Source organism: Carcharhinus amblyrhynchos, chromosome 22 (assembly GCF_965287045.1).
Source record: "Carcharhinus amblyrhynchos chromosome 22, sCarAmb.v2.hapA, whole genome shotgun sequence".
NCBI lineage: Eukaryota > Metazoa > Chordata > Chondrichthyes > Carcharhiniformes > Carcharhinidae > Carcharhinus > Carcharhinus amblyrhynchos.
This window is the reverse complement of record NC_137345.1, coordinates 8,445,675-8,473,162: the sequence shown is the minus strand read 5'-3', so window position 1 is coordinate 8,473,162 and position 27,488 is coordinate 8,445,675. Positions and strand designations below refer to the sequence as shown.

Here is a 27,488-nt window from a genome sequence, read left to right as displayed (position 1 = left end):
GAATGAGAATGAGAGACAGAGAGAGATTTTTTAATCTGCCAAACCAGCCTGTGAATAATCCATTTTGAGAGAGTTCATCTCCTCAGCACCAAATACAATGGGATGTAATCACCTCGGGACTGGGGGCGATCAGCTGTCAGCACTCTCCCCTCCACAACCGAAGGCTCCATCCTTTCCTTCCCCTCGACGAGCAGGACGTATCCACATTCCAACCTCCCCATTCCCGCAGCCTCTCAAATCAGATTAGTATTTTCTCCAAGCATAATCACCAGCCTCTTTATCCCCGAGAGCTCGGAGGAGGAGGTTACCAATTACTAATTGGTCGCCATGGATACATGGCAGGAACCCATCTCGCCGGGAAGATGAGGAATTGATTTTCTTACAGCGAGGAGGAGCGGAGGGATGATCGGACGTCACTATTAATTAACACAACAGACAGAAACCCACCCAAACAAACAAACAAACAGCATGGAGACCTTTCTTTTATTTAAACGCCAGGACTTACCAGAGACCTGCCTGTGGGTTGCTGCTGAGGGGGTGCCCCGGTTGGTTTTAAATCCCTGCTGCATGGTGTCTTCTTCCAATAAAAGGGAGATAGTCCAGTGTACCCACCCTCCCCACCACCACCATCCACACCCACAGCAGTAGTACAACACCACTCCCACGCAAGCCACGTCCTGGCTCTCCCAGATGCTCTGGGAATGCCTTTTCCACCTAGCTGAAGCGGGGGGGGGGGGAGAGAGAGCTGGATGCTGCAGACTCAGCATCGCACGCAGGCACTTCCGAGCATGGCTTCTGTGCGCCAGGGATCCCAGGGCAATGCAACACCATTCGCAGCGCTCTCCTGATTAAGCCGGGGAGAGCCCTCACACCGAGCGACAGGAATCGGAAACCTTTCATCCCATCTCTGTGGGGAAGGGAGGCTTTCAGGAGTCCTGGGCGCTTTGCTTTTAACGCAGCAATGAATTGTACTTTTCCGTTCTTTCTGTGGTCGATGCTGTGACTCACAGGAGGCCAGCAATGTTAACTGACGACGGTGGGCACAGTGGCTTAGCACTGCTACCTCACAGCTCCAGGGACCCGGGTTCGATTCTCAGCTCTGTGCGCAGTTTGTACGTTCTCCCCGTGTCTGCGTGGGTTTCGCCCCACGGTCCACAGATACGCAGGTTAGGTGTATTGGCCATGCTAAATTGTCTCTTAGTGTCCCAGAGTGTGTAGGTTAGAGGGATTAGCGGGGTAAATGTGTGGGGTTCTGGGGATAGGGCCTGGGGTGGGATTGTGGAATTGGGAAAGGAAAAGGAAAAGTTTCTCCAATTTTTTTTTTAATATTCCCCTCCCCTCTTATCAGAGCTTTTGTTATAAAGATGGGCTTTGCAGACCCGGAGATCTGGATTCTCCAACCTTACCCACAGCTGGGATTCTCCAGCGAACACAGATTTGGCCTAAGACATTTTCCGTTCTCGCTGATGCAGGGCATGCAAGACTGGAGAATTCTGGCCTTATTTTTGGCCAGTTGCACCACTGATTTAAAAGTTTATTTATTAGTCACAAATAAGGCTTACGTTAACGCTGCAATGAACTTACTGTGAAATTCCCCCAGTCGCCACACTCCAGCACCTATTCGGGGTCGATGAACCTAACCAGCACGTCTTTCAGACTGAGAGAGGAAACTGGAGCACTCAGAGGGAACCCACGTAGACGATGTGCAAACTCCACACAGACCGTGACCCAAGCCTGGAATCGAACCCCGGTCCCTGATGCTGTGAAGCAGCAGTGCTCGCCACTGTGCTACCGTGCCACCCATTTCCTGTACGTGCGCAGAAAGGTATCAGCAGCCTCTTGCATGGCCATTTTCCACTGACAGGAGATACTTTGATTGTGGGACATCTCTAGCAAGGTCAACATTTGTTGTTCATCCTTCATCATGCTTGAAAAAGTGATTGTGAGCCACATCTTAAACTGCAGCAGTCCCGGTGGTGCGGGTACTTCTTCGTCTTAGGCAATTCCGCAGGATCAAGGGTGACTTGCTTCCACTCCAGTTCAATGGGTTCCAAGATGGCTGACAAGCCCAGTGCACAATCTTATTCAAGACTCGAAACGTTGGCTCTATTCTCTCCCCACAGATTATGTCAGACTTGCTGAGATTTTCCAGCATTTTCTATTTGTCTTTCAGATTTCAGCATCCGCAGTATTTTGCTTTTATCTTAGTGTTTCTCTGAGGTTTATGAGACTGTAGAAATCTCTTCTCCAGAGAGCAGTAGAGGCAGGGTCGTGGAATATTTTCACAGCAGGGTTACATAGATTCTTGATTAACAAAGGAGTCACAGGCAGGTTGCCTGCTGATCTAATCTAAGACAAAGTCATACAGTGCACAAGGAGACCTTTTGACCCACTGATCCTGTAGTCACTCTCTAAACAAAAAACTCCTTATTCACATTGCCTGTACCCTTTTTGTGTTGTGTTCTTTTTCCTTAACTGTTAACCACTTCTGCTTTGAAAGCTAACCTGGGTTCTACTTCCGGCATACTTTCTGAATGGCCTCCTTCTGTCTTACTAATGCAGCACATTGAAATTCTCCTCACCCTGTGAGGGAGTACAAATCAGGGGTGTAATGAAATACTCTCCACTTGCCTGGATGGGTGCAACTCCATCAACACTCAAGAAACTCAACACCACCCACAGCCACTTGATTGGTACCCCATCCACAAACATTCACTCCCTCCACACAGGGTGCACCATCTAGAATCCCTACAGTACAGAAGGAGGCCATTTGGCCCATCAAGTCTGTACCAACCACAATCCCAGCTAGGCCCTATTCCCCTAACCCCACACATTTACGCTACTAACCCCCCGACACTTGGGTCAATGTAGCATGGCCAATCAACCTAACCTGCACTTCTTTAGCACAAGAAAACCAGAGCTCCCGGAGGAAGCTCATGCAGACACAGGGAGAATGTGCAAACTCCACACAGGCAGTAATCCAAGGCTGGAATTGAATCTGGGTCCCTGGCGCTGTGAGGCAGCAGTGCTAACCACCGTGCTTACGACATGCACTGCAGGAACTTGTCAAGGCTCCTCAAGCAGAGTTTTCCAAACCCACAGCCTCTACCATCTGGAGGGACAAGAGCAACAGATACACGGGAACACCACCTCCTGAATGTTGCCCCTCAGGCCACTCACCATCCTGACTTGCACAAAGATATTTTGGCCTTGGAGGGAGTGCAGAGGAGGTTTACTAGGCTGATACCGGAGTTGAGGGGGTTGAGCTATGAGGAGAGGCTGAATAAACTGGGCTTGTACTCATTAGAGTTTAGAAGAATGAGAGGAGATCTCATTGAGACGTATAAGATGATGAATGGGATGGATAGGATAGAGGTGGAAAGACTCTTCCCGCTCAAAAAAGACAATAGGACTAGGGGGCACAGCCTCAAGATAAAAGGGGGGCGGTTTAGAACGGAGTTGAGGAGGAACTTCTTCACTCAAAGGGTGGTGAATCTCTGGAATTCTCTGCCCGTTGAAGTGGTGGAGGCTGCCTCGCTAAATATTTTTAAGACGCGGGTTGATGGGTTTTTGATAGGAGAGGGGATTAAGGGTTATGGGGAGAGGGCGGGAAAGTGGAACTGAGCAGCGACAGATCAGCCATGATCTTATTGAATGGCGGGGCAGGCTCGAAGGGCTGGATGGCCTACTCCTGCTCTTATATACCACTGTTCCTTCATGTTTGCTGGGTCAAAATACTAGAATTCCCTCCCGAACAGCACTGTGGGTGTACCTACTCCACATGGACTGCATCCGTTCAAGAAGGCAGCTCAGTCCCACCTTCTGAACAGCAATATAGGGATGGGCAATATTTGCTGACATCACCAGTGATGCCCACATCCTGTAAACGAGTAGATTCATATTCTTGAGAGAAAGCATGAACCATATGATAAATAGGCAGCACGGTAGCATAGTAGTTCACACTGCTGCCTCACAGTGCCAGGATCCTGGATTCACTTCCAGCCTTAGGTCACTGTCTGTGCATTCTCCCCGTGTCTCCATGGGTTTCCTTCGGCTGCTCCGGTTTCCTCACACAGTCCAAAAGCATGCAGGTTAGGTGGATTGGCCAGGCTAAATTGCCCCTTCGTGTCCCTAGATGTGTAGGATCCGGGGATTAGCTCCTGCTCTGCCTAAAATCGCAAGGAACTACAAAAAGTCATGAATGTAGCCCAATCCAACACGCAAACCAGACCACCATCCATTGACTCTGTCTACATTTCCCGCTGCTTCGACAAAGCAGCCAGCATAATTAAGGACCCCACACGCATGCTGGACATTCTTTCAGCTTCTTCCATCAGAAAAAAAGATTCAAAAGCCTGAGGTCACGTACTAACCGACTCAAGAACAGCTTCTTCCCTGTTGATGTCAGACTTTTGATTGGACTTACCTTGCATTAAGTCGATCTTTCTCTACACCTTAGCTATGACTGTAACAGTACATTCTGCACTCTCTCGTTTCCTTCTCTATGAACGGTATGCTTTGTCTGTATAGCGCGCAAGAAACAATACTTCTCACTGTATGTTAATACATGTGACAATAATAAATCAAATCAAAGAGATAGGGGCTGTGTGGAATTGATGATGATACAGGCTCAATGGGCCATATTGCCTCCTTCTACACTGGAGGGATTCTATGATTCTATAATTCTATAAATGATGTGAATAATTATTGACACTAACAAGCCTCATTCCTAATCCACTAATGGATTCCTTTCAGAATTGCCCTCACCTGGACATGACAGTAATGACACAAGAGGAATCGTGAGGGTTAGAGGTAACCAGCTTGGCATTTACAATCTGATAAGAGATTTTAATAGAGCAGAGAGAAAAACTACTCCCCCGACAAGCGGGTCAATAACCAAAGCACGTAGTCAAAAAATCATCGACAGAAGGTCCAGAGGGAAGACAATAAGGACGGTTTTGAGTCAGGCAGGTCAGGCTCAACCTGAGAAGGTGGAAATTGACTACATAAAACATTTCAAGAAGGGAGTTGGACACGTACTCGAGGATGAGGATCTTACAGGGTTACAGACAATGTGTGTGTGGGTGTGGACTAAACGTGATTCCTCTTTATAGAAGGATAAGTACAGGCATAATAGGCCAACTGGCCTCCTTCTATTCTGGGGCAGCATTGTGGCACAGCGCCTCACAGAGCCAGGGGCCCAGGTTCGATTTCAGTCTTGGGTCTGTGTGGAGTCTGCGTGTTCTCCCTGTGCTACATGAGTTTCCTCCGGGCACTCCGGTTTCCTCCCACAGTCCAAAAGACATACTGGTTAAGTGCACTGTCGTGCTAAATTGCCCCTTTGTGTCTCAAGATGTGTAGGTTAGCAGGGCAAACGGATGAGGTTACGGGGATAGGGCAGAGAGTAGGCCTGGGGAAGATACGCTTTAGGTGGGTCGATGCAGCCTCGATGGGCCGAATGGCCTCTTCCTGCCGTGTAGGCATTCCATGGTTCTATCTGAAATTGGCATTGATAACATAGAATAAACAGGTAGATAAGTACAAAATGCTGCGAATGATGGAATCGGAAACAAAAACAGAAAAACTGCTGGAAATTCTCAGCCGGTCTGTGGAACGAGGATAGACACGGTGAGAAGTCTCACAACACTAAGTTAAAGTCCGACAAATTTATTTGATAGTAGACCCACTAGCTTTCGGGATTTGCCCCTTCATCGGATGCATGGAGTGTTCTGGTCACAAACAGAGCATATAAGTACAAATATAAATATATTATATGCCCTGTTTGTGACCAGAACTCTCCACTCACCTGACGAAGGGGCAAACCCCGAAAGTTTGTGGGTCTACTATCAAATAAACTTGTTGGACTTTAACCTGATGTTATGAGACTTCTTACCATGTTTACCCCAGTCCAACACCGGCATCTCCACATCACGAGCGAGGACAGAGCCAACGTTTCGAGTCTGGATGAGCTTTTATCAGAGTTGCTGAGATTTTCCAGCGTTCTTCTGTTTTGTGTTGGAATGAACAGTTACCTGGCACGTTAAAGGGAATGGGGAATTTGTCAGTGCAGATTCTTAACCAGAGGGCCTGGTGCTGTCAGAACAAGAAGATACCCATTCAGCGATTAATTAAACTGATCACGTTCTGATGAAGCACGTCGGTGCGTTTTGCTACAATAAAAGGCACTGTGTAAAGTTCTTGTGTGATTGATTGTCGATATGCTTTCTGTGGTTGAAAAATTCAGCAGCCGTGAGCTGAACTGCGACGGGCTCGAGCCAAAGGCACAGCCCGATCCAAGAGTTGGAACCACCTGCTGGGTTCAAATCCAACCATCAATAACTCTTTCAAGTGACAATGACACGCTCACATCTGCCTTCCCAGCGCATCCGCTCAGTGCACAGAGGATGGGCTTTAAACACAGCTCCATTTATTATCAGCTCTCGTGCCTTGTCAAGAAGCGAGAGTTCGCGTTTCTCCGTAAAACACAGCCTCATTGTCCGCGGCCGTGACTGGGCTCTTCCTCTGCGCTCTGGCTTTTGCACCCAGCTTCCCAGCCACATCTCAATGATAGCCTCTCTTTGTGCCCTCTCCCGAATGAGATCACCACACGAGTGATACAGTGAAGGAATATTATCTCACTCATTGATCGAGACTGTTACTCCGATACTGCAGGACTGAATGGCCTGGGTGTTAAGGAGGCCAGAAATCCGGGCTTCTCCGCATTTTTTTGCTTTGTGTTAACTCTTGTTCTTCCTGGCCCACAAGCAGTGCCGGAATCGGCACGTACCTTTGTCCAGAAGCTGCCCTCACATTCTTTCATCTCCCGCGTTTCCCCGAAACCTGGGAGAATCAGTCACCTGAAGCTGATCTTTCTCCATATCCTAGCTACGGCTGTGACACTACATTCTGGACTCTCTCACTTCCTTCTCTATGAATGGTATGCTTTGTCGGTATAGTGTGCAGGAAACAATACTTTTCACCGTATGTTAATACATGTGACAACAATAAATCAAAATCAAATCAAAAAGCCTGTTGTAAAAACTGCAAAGCCAGTGACAGCAGTGGATGCCAACTTTAATTATATGTCTAAATTACAAACCTACTTTCCCTCACCTCACTTGTCCCACATCCACAAAATGCAAGTGGATGGGTTGGAGGCAGCGTTCAGGTTTTTTTAAAAAAATTTAACATCTGTCCTGACCCCAATCCAATCATGTTTATCTGTTATATATTCAGCCCAACAGGTCAAATCTCAATATCCTGAGAAAGGTGTTACCGTTATAATGTAAGCAATGGGCGACACAGTGGTTAGCGCTGCTGCCTCACAGTGCCAGGGACCCAGATTCAATTCCCGACTTGGTTCACTGTTGGTGTGGAATTCACACATTCTCCCCATGTCTGCGTGGGTTTCCTCCGGGTGCTCCGGTTTCCTCCCACAATCCAAAGACGTGCGAGTTAGGTTGATTGGCCATGCTAAATTTTCCCTCACTGTACCCCAACAGGCACTGGAGTGTGGCGACTAGTGGGTTTTCACAGCAACTTCACTGCAGTGTTAATGTCAGCCGACTTGTGACCCTAGTGTCAGGGGTATTGTCAGGCTAAATATGTGGGTTACGGGAACAGGGTCTGGGTGGGATTGTGGTCGGTGCAGACTTGATGGGCCAAATGGCCTCCTTCTGCACTCCAGGGATTCCATGATTCGATGATCGGAATCTGTTATAATGTAATCAATGGTATGAGGGTCAACTGACCAGCAGACCTGGAAGACAATGTAACCAGTGGCAAAGTGATGAGGTTGTCAGCTGACCAGTATAAATAAAAAGCAAGTAGGGATTGTGGGGAGCTGGTGTTGCCCAGGATGTGGCTCAAGAGGTGATGGAATGAACCTTTTCCTTTGATTTACTTTATGAAGTTTGTTCTTTCATTGCTTATTGCTGGAGTTTCTTTACTGCCAGAAGAACAAAAGAATTCCAGGGCTTTTCAGGAATGTTTACCATTCACAACTAGGCCCAGATATTCACAGAGACCGAATAAGCTGAATCCTTGTGCTATAACACAAAGTTACAGATCAAATTCCATGATTCCATCTATTTTTCCATAATTATTATCACACTATCACCTTCGGCATATAAGTTTCAAGAATTTCTCATTTCCTCCCTTACTCTTTCGATGGCTCAGTGATTGGCTTCTTTGGCCTAAAGATTGAGATTCGATTCCCACTCCAGAGACTTGGGTGCATAAACCTAGCCTGATGTTCCATGCAGCACCGAGGGAGTGCTGCACTATCAGAGACGCCATCTTTCGAATGATAAATTGACCTCTGTCCTAACGGTCAGTGTAGATGATCCCAGGCCCTGTTGGAAAGACAGGAAAGTTCTCCACTGGTCTATTTTCTTATATCATTCATTCACAGGAAGTGGGTGTGGCCAGGCCAGCACTTCTTGTTCATCGCTTTTTGCCCTAGAGAAGGTGATGATGAGCTGCCTTCCTAAGATGTTGCACTCAGCACGGTCACGCAGTGGTTAGCGCTGCTGCCTCAGAAGGCCAGGGACCCAGGTTCAATTCCAGCCTCAGGTGACTGTCCGGGCACCGTCTGCACATTCTCCACGTGTCTGCATGGGTTTTCTCCGGGTGCTCTGGTTTCCTCACACAATCCAAAAAAGGTGCTGGTTAGATGCATTAGCCATGCTAAATTCTCCCTCAGTGTACCCGAACAGGCGCCGGAGTGGATTTTCACAGTAACTTCATTGCAATGTTAACGTAAGCCTACTTGTGATACTAAGAAATAAACTTTAAACTTAAACAATCCATGTCATACAGGTAATCCCATAGAGGTATTTAATATGTCAGATCCATGAAGAGATGACACTGATTTCTATGTAATACACTGTTTTAAGATGTTTGGTCCATACTTTAACTTAGGACTCCAGCTCCTTCTGCAATGTACTTTCCCCTCAGTCCACACCCAGGCTTATCCAATCAAGCATAGTAAACCACTCACACAGAACAACTGAATTCTACATCCACACTATCCCTGGCCAATACTGACCCCTGCAAATTGAGATTATCTGGTCATTATCCCATTGCTGTTTACGGGACTCACAACTTGGCTGTCATGTTTCCTGCAACGTAGTGCAGCCTCCCTTCCACTGGCTTTGTCTACACTTCCCGCTGCCTCGGAAAAGCAGCCAGCACAATCAAGGACCCCGCGCACCCCGGACATTCCCTCTTCCACCTTCTTCTGTCAGGAAAAAGATACAAAAGTCTGAAATCACGTACCAGCCGACTCAAGAACAGCTCCTTCCCTGCTGTTGTCAGACTTTGTATGGACCTACCTTGCATTAGGTTGATCTTTCTTTACAGCCTAACTATGACAGTAGCACTACATTCTGCACTCTCTCATTTCCCTCTCCTCTATGTACTCTATGAATGGTATGGTCTGTCTGTATAGTGCGCAAGAAACAATACTTTTCACTGTATATTAATACAAATGATAATAATAAAGCAAATCAAATCAAATCACTCCAAAAATGCCACATCAGCTTAATTGGGAGAACTCAAGGATGAGAAAGGTGCTATATAATTTGCTAATCTTTTTCGGATGTCCCCTTCGTTGTGCCTTACTAATAAATTAGCCTTTAGTTTTCTCCTACTCTTCCCAATCTCAGGAAAGTCCCTCCACGTTTTCACATTTACAACAATAGATTTAAAATAACACTTTAATCACAAAACCCTTCAGGAAAAGATTGTTAGTTTGGCAACCATAGAAGCGTGGAGAACAGAAGCAGGAGGAGGCTATTTGGTCCTTCGAGCCTGCTCCGCCATTCATTTTGAACATGGCTGATCATCAAATTCAATATCCTGATCCCACCTTCCCCCATATCCCTTGATCCCTTTAGTCCAAAGAGCTATATCTAATTTCTTCTTGAAATCACACAACGTTTTGGCCTCAACTACATTCTGTGGTGCTGAATTCCACAGATTCACCACCCACCGAGAAAAGAAATTTCTCCTCACTTCAGTTCTAAAAGGCTTTCCCTTTATCCTCAAACTATGACCCCTAGTTCTGGCTTCCCCCACCACTGGGAATATTCTGAATCTACCCTGTCTAACCCTGTTAGAATTTTATAAGTTTCTATGAGATCCCATCTCAGTTTTCTAAACTCCAGTGAATATAATCGTAACTGACTTAGTTTCTCCTCATATGATAGACCTGCCATCCCAGGAATCAGCGTGGTAAACGCTGGAACTCGCTCAATAGCAAAGACATCCTTCCTCAGATAAGGATAGCAAGACTGCCCGCAACATTCCAGGTGCGGCCTCACCAACGCCCGGTTCAATTGCGGAACAGCTGGCCGGAGTGTTCGCAGATATCTTCAATCTCTCTTTACAACAATCCGAGGTCCCTACCTGCTTCAAGAAAACGGCCATCACCCCGGTACCTAAGAAAAACCAAGCCGCATGTCTCTGATTATCGCCTGGTGGCTCTGACATCCATCATTATGAAGTGCTTCCAAAGGCACTGAATTCCACAGATTCACCACCCACTGAGTGAAGAAATTTCTCCTGACCTCAGTCCTAAAAGGCTTTCCCCTTATCTTCAAATGATGAAACCTAGAAATGGCACAAATCAATTCCAGCCTCCCGGACTACCTGGATCCACCACCGTTCGCTATTGCCGCAACAGGCCCACAGCAGACGCCATCTCCCTGGCCCTGCACTCAACCCTGGAACACCTAGATAACAAGGACGCCTATGTCAGATTTCCATTGATTGACTACAGCTCAGCTTTCAGCACCATTATTCCCACGAAACACATCTCCAAACTCCATGGGCCGGGCCTCGGATCTCCCTCTGCAACTAGATCCTGAGCTTTCTAACTCACAGACCACAATCAGTAAGGATAGGCAACAGCACCTCCTCGACAATCATCCTCAACAATGGTGCCCCACAAGGTTGCGTTCTCAGCCCCCTACTATACTCCTTATACACCTATGACCATGCGGCCAAATTCCCCTCCAGTTCAATTTTCATGTTTGCTGACAACACCACTGTAGTGGGTCGGATCTCAAACAAAGACAAGACAAAGTACAGGAATGAGATATAGAATCTGGTGAACTGGTAATGGCAACAATAATCTCTCTCTCAATATCAACAAAATGAAAGAGATTGTCATCGACTTCAGGAAGAGTAAAGAACATGCCCCTGTCTACATCAACGGGATACGAGTAGAAAGGGTCAAGAGCTTCAAGTTTTTAGGTGTCCAGATCACCAACAACCTGTCCTGGTCCCCCAATGCCGACACTATAATTAAGAAAGCCCACCAACGCCTCTACTTTCTCAGAAGACTAAGGAAATTTGGCATGTCAGCTACAGCTCTCACCAACGTTTACAGGTGCACCATAGAAAGCATTCTTTCTGGTTGTATCACAGCTTGGTATGGCTCCTGCTCTGCCCAAGGCCGCAAGGAACTACAAAAGGTCATGAATGTAGCCCAATCCATCATGCAAACCAGTCTCCCATCCATTGACTCTGTCTACACTTCCCGCTGCCTTGGCAAAACAGCCAGCATAATTAAGGACCCCACGCACCCCCAACATTCTCTTTCCACCTTCCTTGGTAAAAGTCTGAGGTCACGCACCAATCGACTCAAGACAGCTTCTTCCCTGCTGCCATCAGACTTCTGAATGGACTTACCTCGCACTAAGTTGATCTTTCTCTACACCCTAGCTGTGACTGTAGCACTACATTCTGCATTTGTTTCCTTCTCTATGAATGGTATGCTTTGTCTGTATAGCACATAAGAAACAATGCTTTTCACTGCATGTTAATACAAGTGACAATAATAAATCAAATCAGATCAAATCAAAATCAGTCAAACATCCCTATTCCTATACTCAAATCCTCTCACAACATGTGCATCCCAGTGAATATATCCCATCTCTGCTGTCTCACACATGGTGTAATGATTTTAAATTGCTTCTGTCCGCTAATGTGAAATTAATGAGCCTTCAGGATACACCTTGTCATCCACCCTTTCTCCCCAGGGTCAATCAATTGGCCTTTTGATAGATTTTCTACTAATCAGAGGCAAGATTAAGAATAGGTGGGGACAGGTTGCCCTGTGATAATTATTTTTGGATGAATTGGAAAATTAGGTCTGAGAGGGTGGGGGTTGGAATAACACCAGCAGTAAAAACAGTCCTGAACCTGAGATACTCAGGGGGGCGAGGGGGAATGCAGAGGAGAGTCAACGTTACAGACAATAAATTTATGAGATAGCTAGAGGCACTTTTGAAAGGAGAAAAGCTCATTTAGTTTCTGAGACAGCTGGGAGCAGACTCGACTTATCAGACTCAGGGTAGAAGACACAGGGGTGAAGAGATGGGAGTGAATCCCTAAAGTAACAGGCTGATTAATCAACACACTGTTTATTAAAGCGACTTTTCAATGTGACAATTGCTGCTGACCAGCACAAGCAACTCATTACAGCGCAAACATCCTTCATGACAAACCAAGAAGCATACACTCGTTCAGTCAATTGCAGCCTCTATATTCCTCTCAGGATTGGGAATAATCTGCAGACGAGGGCACTCACAATTAAAGGAGGAAGAAATGCACAGAACACGAGAGAACATAGGTCATAGGGAGACATGGCAAAACAGCATAACTAAGAAACACACACACATTGGAACATTAACACAAAAGGGCAACAAAACGTCATAGTCTGAGAACTAGAAAAACAGAGGGACAGAGACAGGCGGACAGAGACAGGCAGACAGGGGCCGAATGGCCTCCTCCTTCTCCTATTTTCTATGTTTCTATGCTCCTGCCCTGTCAATGGGAATTCCCATTGAAGCCACACCACCGGGAAATCCGCAACAGGTGAGGTGCCACTGGCAGAACCAGGAAATCTTTCTGGCGGGAGCAGCCAGAGAATTCTGGCCAGAGAGAGAGAGACAGACAGAAGTACTATTTCTGGTATCGCTGCCATTCAGTCCGGTTCCAATGGTGATGGTTTAACTGAAATGCTTTGGTACACATTGTCTGAACAATTGAGATTTTAATTCTACATCAATATCAAAATGCATCATCCTCTGAAGAAGAGGCTTATCTGCTAGGGTCTACAGGATACTCAGCACATTATCCTGTACCCTTTGCAATGAAACCAAAAGAGAAAATGCTGGACAATCTCAGCAGGTCTGATAGTGTCTGTAAGGAGAGAAAAGACGTGACGTTTTGAGCCCAGATGACCCTTTGTCAAAGCTAAAAGGCATAGAAAGCGGGAAATATTTAAATTGCAGGGTGAGGGAATGAAAGATGAATCAGTCACAGAAACAAGGGGAAAGGCTGCTAATGGCAGCCCGTAGAGAGAATGGAAGGTGCGAACGGCCAAACGGCAAGAAGCTGAAATCAGAGGATAAAATGTGATAGATGAAGATGTGGGAGGACGGGAGAGATGGGTGGGGGAGAGGTAAAATTGAGAAAAAGGGGAAGCAAAGGGGGAGGAAAGGCAAGGAAAGAGAGGATAAAATAGGGGAAAAAGAGTGGAAGAAAAATAAAGAAAGATAATAAAGAAATAAAAGGCAGGGAACAGTTAAAAATTAAATAAAATGAAAATGAAGGGTTGGAGGTGGGGTAGAGCTGATCATCTGAAGTTGTTGAATTCGATGTTGAGACTAGAAGGTTGTAAAGTGCTGAGCTGGAAGATGAGATGCTGTTCCTCCAGTTTGCATTGAGCTTCACTGGAGCACTGCAGCAGGCCAAGGACAGACATGTGGGCACAGGAGCAGGATTGTGTGTTAAAATGGCAAAGCAACGGGAAGCTCAGGGTCCTGATTACACACAGACTGAAGGTGCTCAGCAAAGTTTGGTGTCTCCAATATAGAGGAGACTGCACTGGGAGCTGCGAATGCAATAGACCAAATTGAAATAGGTGGAAGTGAAACACTGCTTAACCTGGGAATGAATGTTTGGGCCCTTGGATGATGGGCATAGAAGAGGTAAAGGGACAGGGGTTGCACTTTCTGCAATTGCATGGGAAGGTGCCACGGGTGACGGGAGCAGTGCTGGGTATAGTGGAGGGGTGGACTGGGTTATCCCAGCGGGAACGGCCTCTGTGGAATGCTGACAGAGGGAGTGAAGAGAAGATAAGAGCATAAGAACATAAGAAATAGGAGCAGGAGTAGGCCAACTAGCCCTTCGAGCCTGCCCCGCCATTCAATAAGATCATGGCTGATCTGTCGTGGCTCAGTTCCACATTCCCGCCCTCTCCCCATAACCCTTAATCCCCTCTCTCATCAAAAACCCATCAACCCGCGTCTTAAAAATATTTAGCGAGGTCGCCTCCACCACTTCAACGGGCAGAGAATTCCAGAGATTCACCACCCTTTGAGTGAAGAAGTTCCTCCTCAACTCCGTTCTAAACCGCCCCCCCTTTATCTTGAGGCTGTGCCCCCTAGTCCTACTATCCTTTCTGAGCGGGAAGAGTCTCTCCACCTCTATCCTATCCATCCCATTCATCATCTTATACGTCTCAATGAGATCTCCCCTCATTCTTCTAAGCTCTAACGAGTACAAGCCTAATCTATTCAGCCTCTCCTCATAGCTCAACCCCCTCAACTCCGGTATCAGCCTAGTAAACCTCCTCTGCACTCCCTCCAAGGCCGAAATATCCTTGCGCAAGTACGGCGCCCAAAACTGCACACAGTACTCCAGCTGCGGCCTCACCAATGCCCTATACAGCTGCAGCAAGACCTCCCTACTTTTATATTCAATCCCCCTCGCTATGAAGGCCAGCATCCCATTCGCCTTCCTGACCACCTGCTGCACCTGCAAGCTGGGTTTTTGCGACTCATGCACAAGGACCCCGAGGTCCCTCTGCACTGTCACCTGCTGCAGTTTTTCTCCACGTAAGTAATAATCCTTCCTACCATTATTCCTACCAAAGTGGACCACCTCACACTTGCCAACATTAAATTCCATTTGCCAGTTCCTGGCCCATTCGCCCAGCCTATCTAGATCCTTCTGTAGACTCCCCCCACCCTCCGCACAATTTGCCTTTCCACCAATTTTGGTGTCATCAGCAAATTTCGACACCCTACACTCGGTTCCCTCCTGCAGATGTGAGCAGAATGCGGAATGTGAATGGAAGATGTGTGCCTTTCACAAGATGCCTGTCCTAAATATTGAAATACAACCTCATCAATGAGAACGTTTGGAGTGAAATCCGACACCTCGGAGAAGCAGCACCGTGTCGATCTGCTCCACGATAAGGGAGTGGCATTGACTGGATACATGGACTAAGTGCTATTAATCAGACTTGGATCTTTTCTCTGATTCCACCTTTGCCAATGGCGTTCACCATTCTGTATTCGGGTTTCACATTTCATAGATTAATCCACTTTGCCAGCCATCCAGAAGCATTTAAAACCTCAGCTGCCTGGCCTCGGCACAGCTACTTAACTTGTCCAGCTCCTTTTTTGACAGTTACCAATCAGTTCTGCTGCGGGTATATTGCCGCAGAGTTGGCAGATGCGGAATTATTGTCGCATTGTTGGGGGTACCCTCCTTATCACTGATGATGAATGTGAACACTAATAGGGTAGGGACAGACAGGAGGAACATGGAGACAGAAGCAGCAATGAGACAATGCGCACACACACGCGCCCGCACATGCGCACACACACACACATACACGCGCCCGCACATGCACACACACACACCCGCACATGCATACACACACGCGCCCGCACATGCACACACATATGCAAACACTCACAATGCATGCACACATGCATGCGCACACACACGCACAAGCAAATGCACACATGCACATTCGCACACACACACTCTCATTGCAGGATCAAAGAGAGACAGATAGGCTGTGAAAAAAAGAGATAGATTTCTAATTTTTCTAAGTTTATTTATTAGTGCAACAAGTAAGGCTTACATTAACACTGCAATGAAGTTACTGTGAAAATCCCCAGTCACCACACTCTGGCACCTGTTTGGATACACTGAGAATTTAGCATAGCCAATGCACCTAACCCTGCACATCTTTGGACTGTGGGAGGAAACCCACACACGGAGAGAACATGCAGACTCTGCACAGACAGTGACCCAAGCTGGAAATCGAACCCAAATCCTTGGCGCTGTGAGGCAGCAGTCCTAACCACTGTGCCACCGTCAGGATTTTCTGGAGTGGGGGTGGGGGCAGGAAATTTGTGAGGGAGCTGCCCCAAAGTGATCCCACCGGCCAGCTTGCCCAGTGGTGGAAGTGGGTGCATTGAGACTGCCCACTGAACGGTGACGTGCAGCTAATTTCAAATATTTAAACAGCCCGTGTAGCGTTGATCTCTTGAGCGCTGGGGCATTTTGACAACAGCCTTTCCACCACATTCGAAAAGGCACCTGGGTGTCTTTGGGCTGGCATGGACAGGATGGGTTGAAGGGCCTCCTTCCAGACTGTAACTTTTCTATGGCTCAATAGTCACCAGCTTCATGAAGCCAGCCTCTCTGTAGCAGCCCCAGGGGATCGCTGGGGGCAGGTGGCTAGATCATTGGAGCTGGAGGCTCCATATACCCCATCAGAACCAAGCAGCTTTAAACTTGAATGGCACCACTCCATCCTGAGGTTCTCCGAGCTGCCTCCATGGTGCCCATCTCTCCCAGCGGAGATGCCGAGGTTACAAAGTTGCTGGCCCTCCGATTGGGCCAGCAGCACCTGCCATCCACCCATGATTGGCTGGGGAAACCAGGGGGCACCAATTATGAGGCCAATTACGAGGGGAAATAGCTGGACCAGTCCCGCAAATACAGGCTCAGGATCCCCATCATATCCCAACCTCGGGGTCTCAAAACCGGAGGGAGAATTCAGCCCACAGAGGCAGCCATCACAACAGAGAGCGAGGACAGAGGAATAAACCAAAAAACAAAACATGGGGCAAAAAAGGGGAGAGGGGACATTTTTAAAGGCTGAAAATGGTAGAGACAGTGAAGGAAAAACAAGAGAGATAGAGAAAATGAGAGAGAGAGAGAAGGGGGGGGGGGAGCAGAAAGAGTGGGAGCAAAGGAGAGAGGAAAATGAAAGGAGGAAATGAAGGATGGAGCGAGAGAGAGGAAAAGGAGTGGGAGCAAAGGAGAGAGAGAGAGGGAGAGGAAAATGAGGGGAGGAAGTGAGGGAGAGAGAGAGAGAGAGAGGAAAATGAGAGGAGCAAATGAGGGAGAGAAAGAGGGGGAGAGAGAGAGAGAGAGGAAAAAAAGCAAGAGGAATTGAGAGCGAGAGAGAGGGAGAAAAAGGAGCAGGAGCAGAGGAAGAGAGAGAGGAAAACGAGGAGGAAATAAGAAAGAGAGCGGGAAAAAAAAAGAGGAATTGAGAGAGGGAGGTAAAGGAAAGGGAGGAAGTGGGAGAGAGAGGAAAGAATGAGAGGAAAATAAATTGTCAGTAAAAGGAAGAAAATGGCAAAGGAAAGATCAAGAGAAAAACCAAAGAAAAAGCAATAAAAAAAGAGAGAAATTGAGTGGGTGAGTGATGAAGCTTGCTTCTTCCCCACTTGTTGAAGCACTAACAGTGACTCTGGTAACAAAATACAGGCTAATGCAGGGGATTAAAAGTCATTTGTCCATAACTTAACACAGAATGGCAATGTTAAAATGACAGATGTGTCAAACAGATGTTTCATTACACCTCGTCACAGCACTGATGGTTCTAAACGTTCCATTAGCACTCTGATTCCTATCACTGGCACTCCGAGTTATTTCCCCATCACCATTTATTTTATACACTTACAGAATGCTCGTAAATTGCTACTTGGCATTCCTGTGGCCCTCTGAAACCCAACATTAAATAAAGATACACGGGAGAAAATAGCACCTGTATTTTAAAGGTATGCTTAAAATCTCAGACACAGACAACAAGACAAATGAAGAGTGCTTGAAATCCCAACAGCAAAAGGAACTCTTAAAAATGTGAAATCCAGAAATGAAAATGTCAGTATTTTGGCCATTTAATCAGGGTTCTGATAAACTATAGTGAACTCTGCTCAAGGTCAAAGTGGAGAGGGCAGCAGAAACAGGGCTTGGCCTAAGAGTGGCAGACATCACTGAACGATTGCAGATGGGCTACAGTGGGTGTGCAAGGCTGGCGCAAGACAGATAGGGGGCGACCTCCTGGCAGGAGTAGCGACAAGAGGATAGGAGAACGGGAGAATGTTAAAACTCCCATCCCCATTTTCCAAATCCCTGCAATCATCTCCGGCCCCACAACCCTCTGCACTCCTCCAATTCCAACCTTCCGAACATCCCCGAATTGCATCCCTCCACAATCGGCAACCATTCCTTCAGAGATGGAATTCCCCTCCTAAACCTCTTCATTCGAAATGTCTTTCTCTTCTCCTTTAAGATCCTCCTTAAACCTTATCTCTTTGACCAAGCTTTTGGTCACCTGGCCTGTCAGCCTATCATGTGGCTTAGCATCAAGTTTGATTTGATAATGGTTCTGTGATGGATGTTTGGACGTTTTACCACATGATAAGGGCCAGATCTGGCCCTGTTCGTGGTCAATGCAAATTCCGTCATAGCCAGAAACTCTCGCGAGAGGGCCATAATGAGACCTGCACCAGGGAGAACTCAAAATGAGACTGTGCCTCCCTCCTGCTATTGGCGACACCACCAGGGTGATGTCCAGTGAGGATGTGAACCTCATTACCATGGATTAACATTAATTCAAATACTCAAAAACAGCTGACTACCCGCTTCACTGTCTGTTCCCCAACACCACTGGGCTCCAAAAATGCAAACCAGTCATGATGACCAAGCCGGGCATTCAGAGATAAGTGTAGCCTTGGCACTGCGCCCTCTTCCCCCAGCATCCTGGCAATTCCAACTTGACACTGCCAGAAGGAGGGGATTACGGGGGCAGGGCCTATGGAAAATCCGTTAGCAGTGGTTTGCTTAATGGGGGGGTTCTGGAGGCTGCCAATGCCATCAATGAGGGGTGGGGGAAGAGGGAACTGCCGATGCCCTGATGCTGGCAATTAAGGGGGTGCCAGTGCCCCAATGCTGACAAAGATGGGGGGGGGGGTGTCAATGCCCTGGTGCTGGCAATTATGGGGGTGCCAATGCCCCAGTGCTGCCAAAGGGCAAGAGGAGTGCCAATGCCCTGTCAGCAATTAAGGAGGTGCCAATGTCCCAATGCTGGCGACTGCAGGGACCTTTAATGTTAATTTGATATTGGGGGCGCCCAGTGAAAAAAAGCGCTCCAACCTCCATGCAGTCCGTCTTGCCAGCATCCTTAGACCCCACCCTTCAGAACGATGGTGCAAACCTCCCCTTCTCCCCACCTCCCCACTTTAAAATGGCAAAATACCAAAACATCTGGCGCAAAAACGTGCTGGTTTCCAAGGGGAGAAACACACTGGTTTTCAGTCAGAACCTGTTGACATTCTTTGGGAGAATTTCACCCGCTGTATAAGCTGAAAGTTGGTGTTGAGAAACACCACAAATCCCATGGTGATGTTCGTTAACCATCGAGCAATTGTCAGAAAATTCACGCGGAGGCAATTGGCATCGAGCGCACAGAGCGGGAGAGGAGAGCAGGCACACTAAGACACCACAAAAATTAAAACACCCAAATTATTTCACTTTTATCGTGACGCTGATTGGCTTTTGGGAAAAGGAGGATTTGAGCTGCTGGCCTGTTGGTTGGCAAACAAACTCAGTTAATTCCGCACAGCCAGCTGGGCAGACCCCATTCTGTGCGTGAAATGAGCGCCACCCTAAAACTCCCACTGCGGTGTAAATTCCTCACACCCCTGCTGCTATCAGCTAAACAGCTTTGATTCAGGCAAGGCTTGTATGTTAATACCGGACTCTCTTACAGACTATCACATACCAGGAAATCACAGCATCGTTCCCGGACTGCTTGCCAGATCAGTGTCATTGTAAACCCCTCGAGGTCTAAACTACTGATTCATCTTGTAGGAGTGGACCATTTAGGATGGAGATGAGGAGGCATTTCTTCACTCAAAAGCTGGTGGGATAGTCTAGCCCAGTGGGCTGCGGACGCTCACTCACTGAGTATATTCAAGACGGAGAAATGGACGCTCAGAATCACTGGGCACTTAAATAGGGCAGGAAACCAGAGCGCTGCTGGAACAACAGCCATGGTCTCATTGGTGGTCCGCGCTCAAGGGGCTGAGTGGCCTACACCCCCTTCTCATTTTTATGTGGATCGCAGACAAGACAAACTAGCTTTACTCGGAATGCTCTCTGAAGTGACATTCGTCTGATCGGGGTCGATTTCTCTGGCTGTTCATGCCCCGCTGCAACTGAGGATGGAGAACTTGGAGCTCAGCCAAGTATTCAGCGAGGCTGGAAAATCGGCGTGGAGGGTTGGAGAATTCCAGAGTATCCAGGCCGTTTGCTTGTTACAGCTCATCCAGGGAGTGAACCGCCAGTGAAGAAATTCAGCCCTGATCAGGTGGATGGGTGTGCTTGGAGTTCACCTGGCGAAGGAACAGCGTTCTGAAAGCTTGTGGGCTTACTATCAAATAAACTTGTTGGACTTTAACATGGTGTTGTGAGACTTCTTACTGAAGATACTGGACTCAAGGGAAAGAGAGAAGAGGAGAGGAAAGAGAGAGACAATTTTTTTTTATTCATTCGTGAGACATGGACATCGCTGGCAGGCCAGCATTTATTGCCCATCCTTAGTTGCCCTTGAGGGAAATTGAGTATCAACCACATTGCTGTGGCTCTGGAGTCACATGTAGGCCACACCAGGTAAGGAGAGCAGATTTCCTTCCCTAAAGAACATTAGTGAACCAAATGGGATTTTCCAATGATCGACAATGGTTGCATGGTCATCAGTAGATTCTTAACTCCAGATTTTTTTTTAACTGAATTCAAATTCCACCACCTGCAGTGGCGGGATTCGAACCCAGGTCTCCAGAACATCAGCCGAGTTTCTGGATTAATAGTGTAACGATAATGCCACCCCAGTAGCGCCTCACCAGTACAAGGGGGACTGGAAAGCTGCAGTCATCTCAAAAGAGGTTCACTGGAAAATATTACATGGTAGACAGAAAACATCAATGTAATGGTTTCAGAACTGACGCAGATACACTGAGTAACTCTGCACATGTACACTTGCCATCGCTCCCACATACGCAAGTTGGAATTCATTATCACAGGAAGTAGTTGATGCCAAAACATTGAATGTATTCAAGAGGCGGCTGGATATAGCAGTTGGAGTGAACGGGATCAAAGGTTATGGGGAAAAAGCAGGATTAGACTATTGAGTTGGACAATCAGCCATGATCGTGATGAATGGGAAAATAGCCTCCTCCTGCTCCTATCTTCTCTGTTTCTGTGCAGCTGGCAACTGTTGCAGGAGGTAATTAATATCATTTTCTAGTCGGGTTAAAGTACATCCTCCAGCAATTGGTGTTTTCTCAACACTGTCACCTAGAAACCTCTGGTATTTATTTTGGCAATGGTTGGGTGTGGCTCAGGCAGTTCCTGGGATCTCATGCAGGGACAGTAAGATAAATGACCTGAAAAGCAGTTTCTGCCATCACTTTCCACCTGCTTTATTCAATCCGTTTAGAGACCTTGTTCACGTTTGATCTTTATCACAACTGTCACTCCACCTCCGATGTACAACCTGTGACATTAGTTGAGAATGTGAGCTTGTCTATTTAAACTGACGCTAGTGCATAGAGTTCAAACTTTTAGGGGGGTGGAACTGAAAGTTAAAAAAAACTTGCATTTCTATAACGCCTTTCACAACCTGTCCCACAGTGCTTTACACCAACGGGACAGCGGCACAGTGGTTAGCACTGCTGTCTCACAACACCAGGGACCTGGGTTCGACTCCCGGCTTGGGTCACTGCCTGTGTACAGTCTGTACGTTCTCCCCGTGTCTGCGTGGGTTTCCTCTGGGTGCTCCGTTTTCCACCCAGAGTCCAAAGATGTGCGGGTTAGGTGGATTGGCTATGCTAAATTGCCCCTTAGTGTCAGGGGGACTAGCTAGGGTAAATGTATGGGAATAGAGCCTGGGTGGGATTGTGGTCAGCGCAGACTCCATGTGCTGAGTGGTCTCCTTCCGCACTGTAGGATTCTATGAATTAATTTTTCACGTGTGGTCACTATTGTAATGTAGGAAAGGCAGCAGCCAATTTGCGCACAGCAAGCTCCCATAAATAGCAATGCAACAAGACCCGGATAATCATCTGTTTTGGTGATGCTAGTTCGGGGATAATTATTTGCCAGGACACTAGGGGTAAAGCCCCAGCTCATCTTCGAACCATCAGCCATGGGATCTTCAACGTTCACCTGAGAGACCGGCAGTTCCTTACTGTGGCCAATGGACATCGTGGAACATCCTGGCCAAAGGGCAGGGTGGAGGAGGGGGAGAAGTAAGACTTTCACCATCCACACATCCACCTGGTGCCAAATCTCTCAATCCAGTGCCTGACTGTGATGGACAGTGACAGTGAGGGAACGGCGATACAGTTCCGAGTCAGGATGAAATTTTTCAGTGACGCCACTCAATGTCCAGCCTGACAGAATCGATGGGAAATCTCATTGACAGTGACAAGACCTGAAGATCTCATCACCGGCCAACCGTGGGCTACCTTCCGCTGCCAGGGATCACACTGAATCCCGCCTATGATCTTCAACAGTGCAGCCCTCCCTCCGTATCGCACTGGAATGTCAGCCTAGATTTTGTTTTTGTCCCTCTTGGTACTTTATTCCCAATCAAAAATTCAATTTGGTCCAATCAGAGTCCCCACATGAGAGACAAAACAGATCCAAGCTGACAAGACAAGGCATACATCCCATCTCGGGCTCAATCAAACAAGGTCCAAGCTGCCAGAATGAGGCATTACACCCCCTCCCGAGCTTGATCCGACCTCCATCTCAGCCAAAAAGCCCAGCTGGCTTTAAAAAAATTACTTCAGGTGAAACCTCAGTTTAACCTCATTGGCCAAAACCAGATGCAAGACCAAATATTAGACTGGATCTAAGGCCGAGAGCCTTGATTTTTGCGTTCAAGGGATCTGATTCCAGAACCTTCTAATTCTGAGGCAAGAACATCACCAGCTAAGCTACAGACAGCACGTTAAACTTGTTCTTAATTTAGATCTCACTGAACCGTTCATGTAGCACAGGGGAGACGGTGCCTTCAAACCCAAATGGAAAGAGTTTGACATGTTTATGAAAATGGCCAATGACTCAAATGTTGATAAAGGAAACATGCAGGTTAGTACAGGTGCAGACAGGCATGCAACCAGGAGCCATGGCTAACGTCCAACTGGAATCGCTCCAATATGTGTGACATCACTCCAAGTATCTCTCATCTAACACACAGCGCTAGAATGGTGTGACCGGACTTGCTGCTTTTCACTAATCTATCAGGATCTGAAAGCACAAGAAAGAGAAAGTGAGAGAAAGAAATTGAAAATGACCTGCCATTATAGGTTTTGTTTCGTCTCTGGGGTAAAGGTGATAAGGCCATTTCATTCTTTGACAAAGGATTCCGGATTTTCCCTCAGTTCCCCTTCAGTGCTCCTCACATTCCTCTTCCAAGTCACGTACAATTCTGACTTAAAATTACCTCAGGTTCTCTGTTCCCTCACCAGTGGGAAGAGTTTTACACCATGCGACATACTCTTCTTCCATCTTCTTCCATCAAATGGTTCTAAGGACACCTCCCCCCAACCTGCAAAATTTGATTGAATCAGGGGACTTCAGAAAAGGCCATCTCTAAGTTGCCCTTTCCATATCAGAGCAAATTGTTACAGCACAGAAAGAGGCCATTAGGCCACTTGGGCTTGCGCTGCTAAAGTAATTGAGCTAGTTTCACTTCCTACCCCTACCCTATCCCTGTACAACGGCAATTAATTTCCATTCGGCATGTCCACTACCACTCTCACCAACTTCTACAGACGCACCAAGGAAAACATCCTTTCCGACGTATCACAGTTTGGTAAGGGCTCCTGCTCTACCCAAGACAGCAAGAAACTACAAAGAGTCATGAACGAAGCCCAGTCCATCACGCAAACCAGCCTCCCATCCATTGACTCCGTCTACACTTCCCGCTGCCTTGGAAAAGCAACCAGCATAATCAAGGACCCCAAGCACTCTGGACATTCTCTCTTCCATGTTCTTCCAACAGGAAAAAAATGACAGCTTCTTCCCCGCTGCCATCAGACTTTTGAATGGACCTACCTCGTATTAAGTTGATCTTTCTCTACATCCTAGCTATGACTGCAACATTATATTCTGCACCCTCTCCTTTCCTTCTTTATGAACAGTATGCTTTATCTGTATAGCATGCAACAAACAATACTTTTCAGTGTATACTAATACACGTGACAATAATAAATCAAATCAAAAACCTTCGCCTCTTTTTCCAATCGCTTTAAGTCCGTAACCTCAGGTTGTCTTCTCTCTCACCAATGGGATTCATTTTATACCATGCGTCATAAAGACAGAAAAACTATGGCAGAACGAGGGCTACCCTCAACTTCACCCCACCCACAAACCTCTTGAACTGTCTAAAGATCTTCAAAAACAAAAAGATGGAAACCAGCAGTCATCTGATACTGAAAAGTTAACCAGCTCATAGAACCATAGAGTCCCTACAGTACAGAACGAAGCCATTCGGCCCATCAAGTCTGCACTGACCACAATCCCACCCAGGCCCTATTTCCGCTACTCCACGTATTTACTCTGCTGACACTAAGGGGCAATTTAGCACGGCCAATCAACCTAACCCACATGTCTTTGGACTGTGGGAGGAAACTGGAGCACCCGGGGGAAACCCACTCAGATACAGGGAGAATGTACAAACTCGACACAGACAGCGACTCAAGGCGGGAATTGATCCCAGTGAAGCCCAGTTCTCTGGAAAGTCTGTATAAATTGAACTGCAGCCCTGTTACATGGAATTTTACACTCAAGGGGGACGGGAGTTTGGGCGGGTGGGAGGTGTCAACGTCCACTTCAAACAGAGATTAAGACATTAAAAATGCAATGTGCTGGTGTCTAAATCCACTGCGACTGTGTGAAGGCAATGGAAATTGCAGCCAAGAGAGAAAACGCTGGAAAATCTCAGCAGGTCTGACAGCATCTGTAAAGGAGAGAAAAGAGCTGACGTTTCGAGTCCAGGTGACCCTTTGTCAAAGCTAAAAGGCTCCATGGAAAGTGGGAGATATTTATACTGGAGGGGGAGGGAATAAAAGATGAGTCAAAGAACGAAGAACATTACAACACAGGAACAGGCCCTTCGGCCCTCCAAGCCTGCACCAACCATGCTGTCCGACTGACCTAAAACCCCTACCCTTCTGGGGCCCATATCCCTCTATTCCATCCTATTCATGTATTTGTCAAGACGCCCTTAGAAGTCCACTACCTCCCCCAGCAACGGGTTCCAGGCACCCACCACGCTCTGTGTAAAAAAACTTGCTTCGTATATCTCCTTTAAACCTTGCCCCTCGCACCTTAAACCTGTGCCCTCCAGTCATAGCCACAGAAACCAGGGGAAAAGACTGCTAATAGCTGTCCACAGGGAGAATAAAGGGTGTGAGCGGCCAAATGGCAGAGAAGCTGTAATGGATGAAGATGCTGGGAGGGGAGGGTGGCGGAATGGGACAGAGGGAGAATGTAGAAAAGGGGAAGCGGGGTGGGGGGAGAGAGAGAAAAGGTTTGGGAAGGGAGATGGAGTAGGAGGAAAGAATGGGGATGGAAGAAAAATGAAGGGGTTTTAATGGAAACTGTTTCCCAGCCAATTACACCCTCCCAGACACTCAAACCCCACCCCCCCAATGTGGGGGATGAAATATCCCCAACTCCTGTTGATTCATACCCTGGAAAGTGTGTCAGAAAACTTCCCCCCATATCCCTTGACCCCTGTGGCCCCAAGAGCTATGTCTAATTTCTTCTTCAAATCACACAATGTTTTGGCCTCAACGACATTCTGTGGTAGTGAATTCCACACATTCACCGCCCTCTGGGTGAAGAAATTTCTCTTCACCTCGGTTCTAAAAGGTTTAGCCCCTTATCCTCAAACTATGACTCCCCAGAGCTGGCCTACCCCACCACTGGGAACATGCTTGCTCAATCTCTCTTGTCTAATCTTGTTAGAATTTTATAAAAGTTATGAGGAAGAAAAGAAACACGAGGGTTATCTGAAGTCCTGCTGGAAAAGAGCAGGAAAGATCCCTCCTTCTCTCTCTGAGTGTCTTCAGGTCAGCTCCAGATTTATACCAGAAGCCACCTAACATCAAACAGCCGCAAAGTTCCACGTGCTACATCTCATGGGGAAGTAAAGAAGTTACTCATATATTCTTTTAACTTTTATTTTAGGACTCTTTCTTAATTCTGATATCCATGTGCTTGTGTTGTTGCATCTTTTTATTGTTTTTTTACCCCTCGGGGTTTGACGGCTAATTAATTATTTTTTCTTTGACTCAAGGCAATCTGGTTTGATTAGCTCCTTAGTAAGAAATAAAAATATTTGCATTGCAAAGACATCTACAGGGAAAGAATTTTGTTACAAACCTTTCGTTGCGATCAACAAAAGGATTGAATAAAAGGGGAACTTACTCCTCCTCACCTGCTCGTAACTCTCGAAGATACGCAGAGATGAGACACTCCAGGTTACACGTCTGTAACAGGAGTTTTAGAATCCCTACAGTGCAGAAAGTGGCCATTCAGCCCATCGAGTCTGCACCAGCTGTCCGAAAGGACATCCCACTGAGACCCTATCCTTGTAAACCCCGTGCATTTACCAGGACTAATCCACCTAACCTACACATCTTTTGACACTAAAGGGCAATTTAGTGTGACCAATCCATCTAACCCGTACATTTTGGACTGCTGGAGAAAACTGGAGCACCCGGAGGAAACCCACACAGACACACAGAGAAGATACAAACTCCACACTGACAGTTACCCAAGGTCAGAATTGAACCCAGGACCCTGGTGCTTTGAGGTAGCAGTGCTAACCATTGTGCCAGCTTATTCAAGTGTTAAAATGTCTGGTCTCATGCTTCCAATGATACGCCTATATCTTAATTTCTCCAAGTATCCACACACAGGGAACAGATACCAGATGATCAACAATCTGTCCTGGTCCCCCGACGCTGACACTATAGTTAAGAAAGCCCCACCAACGCCTCTACTTTCTCAGAAAACTAAGGAAATTTGGCATGTCAGCTACGACTCTCACCAACTTCTACAGATGCACCATAGAAAGCAACCTTTCTGGTTGTGTCACAGCTCGGTCTGGGCTCCTGCTCTGCCCAAGGCCAGAAGGAAGTACAAAAGGTTGTGAATGTAGCCCAATCCATCATGCAAACCAGTCTCCCATCCATTGACGCCGTCTACACTTCCCACTGCCGTGGAAAAGCAGCCGGTATAATTAAGGACCCCACGCACTTCTGACATTCTCTCTTCCACCTTCCTTCGGGAAAAAC

The 27,488-nt window shown here is 47.0% G+C and overlaps 1 protein-coding gene across 10 annotated transcripts in view; it reads right to left on the bottom strand.

The window, feature by feature from the left end:
* The window catches only part of plekha6 (pleckstrin homology domain containing, family A member 6), a 331,150-nt gene that overhangs the window by 288,862 nt on the left and 14,800 nt on the right, over positions 1–27,488 (bottom strand). The window contains exon 1 of one of the 10 annotated variants that reach the window (XM_080209817.1): positions 506–592. The exons of 8 other annotated variants lie outside the window; for them this stretch is intronic. The gene's annotated coding sequence lies outside the window, so the exon portion shown is untranslated. Of the gene's footprint in view, positions 1–112; positions 378–505; positions 593–27,488 lie in introns of those variants that run through there. One more of the 10 variants, XM_080209815.1, reaches the window with a different exon arrangement.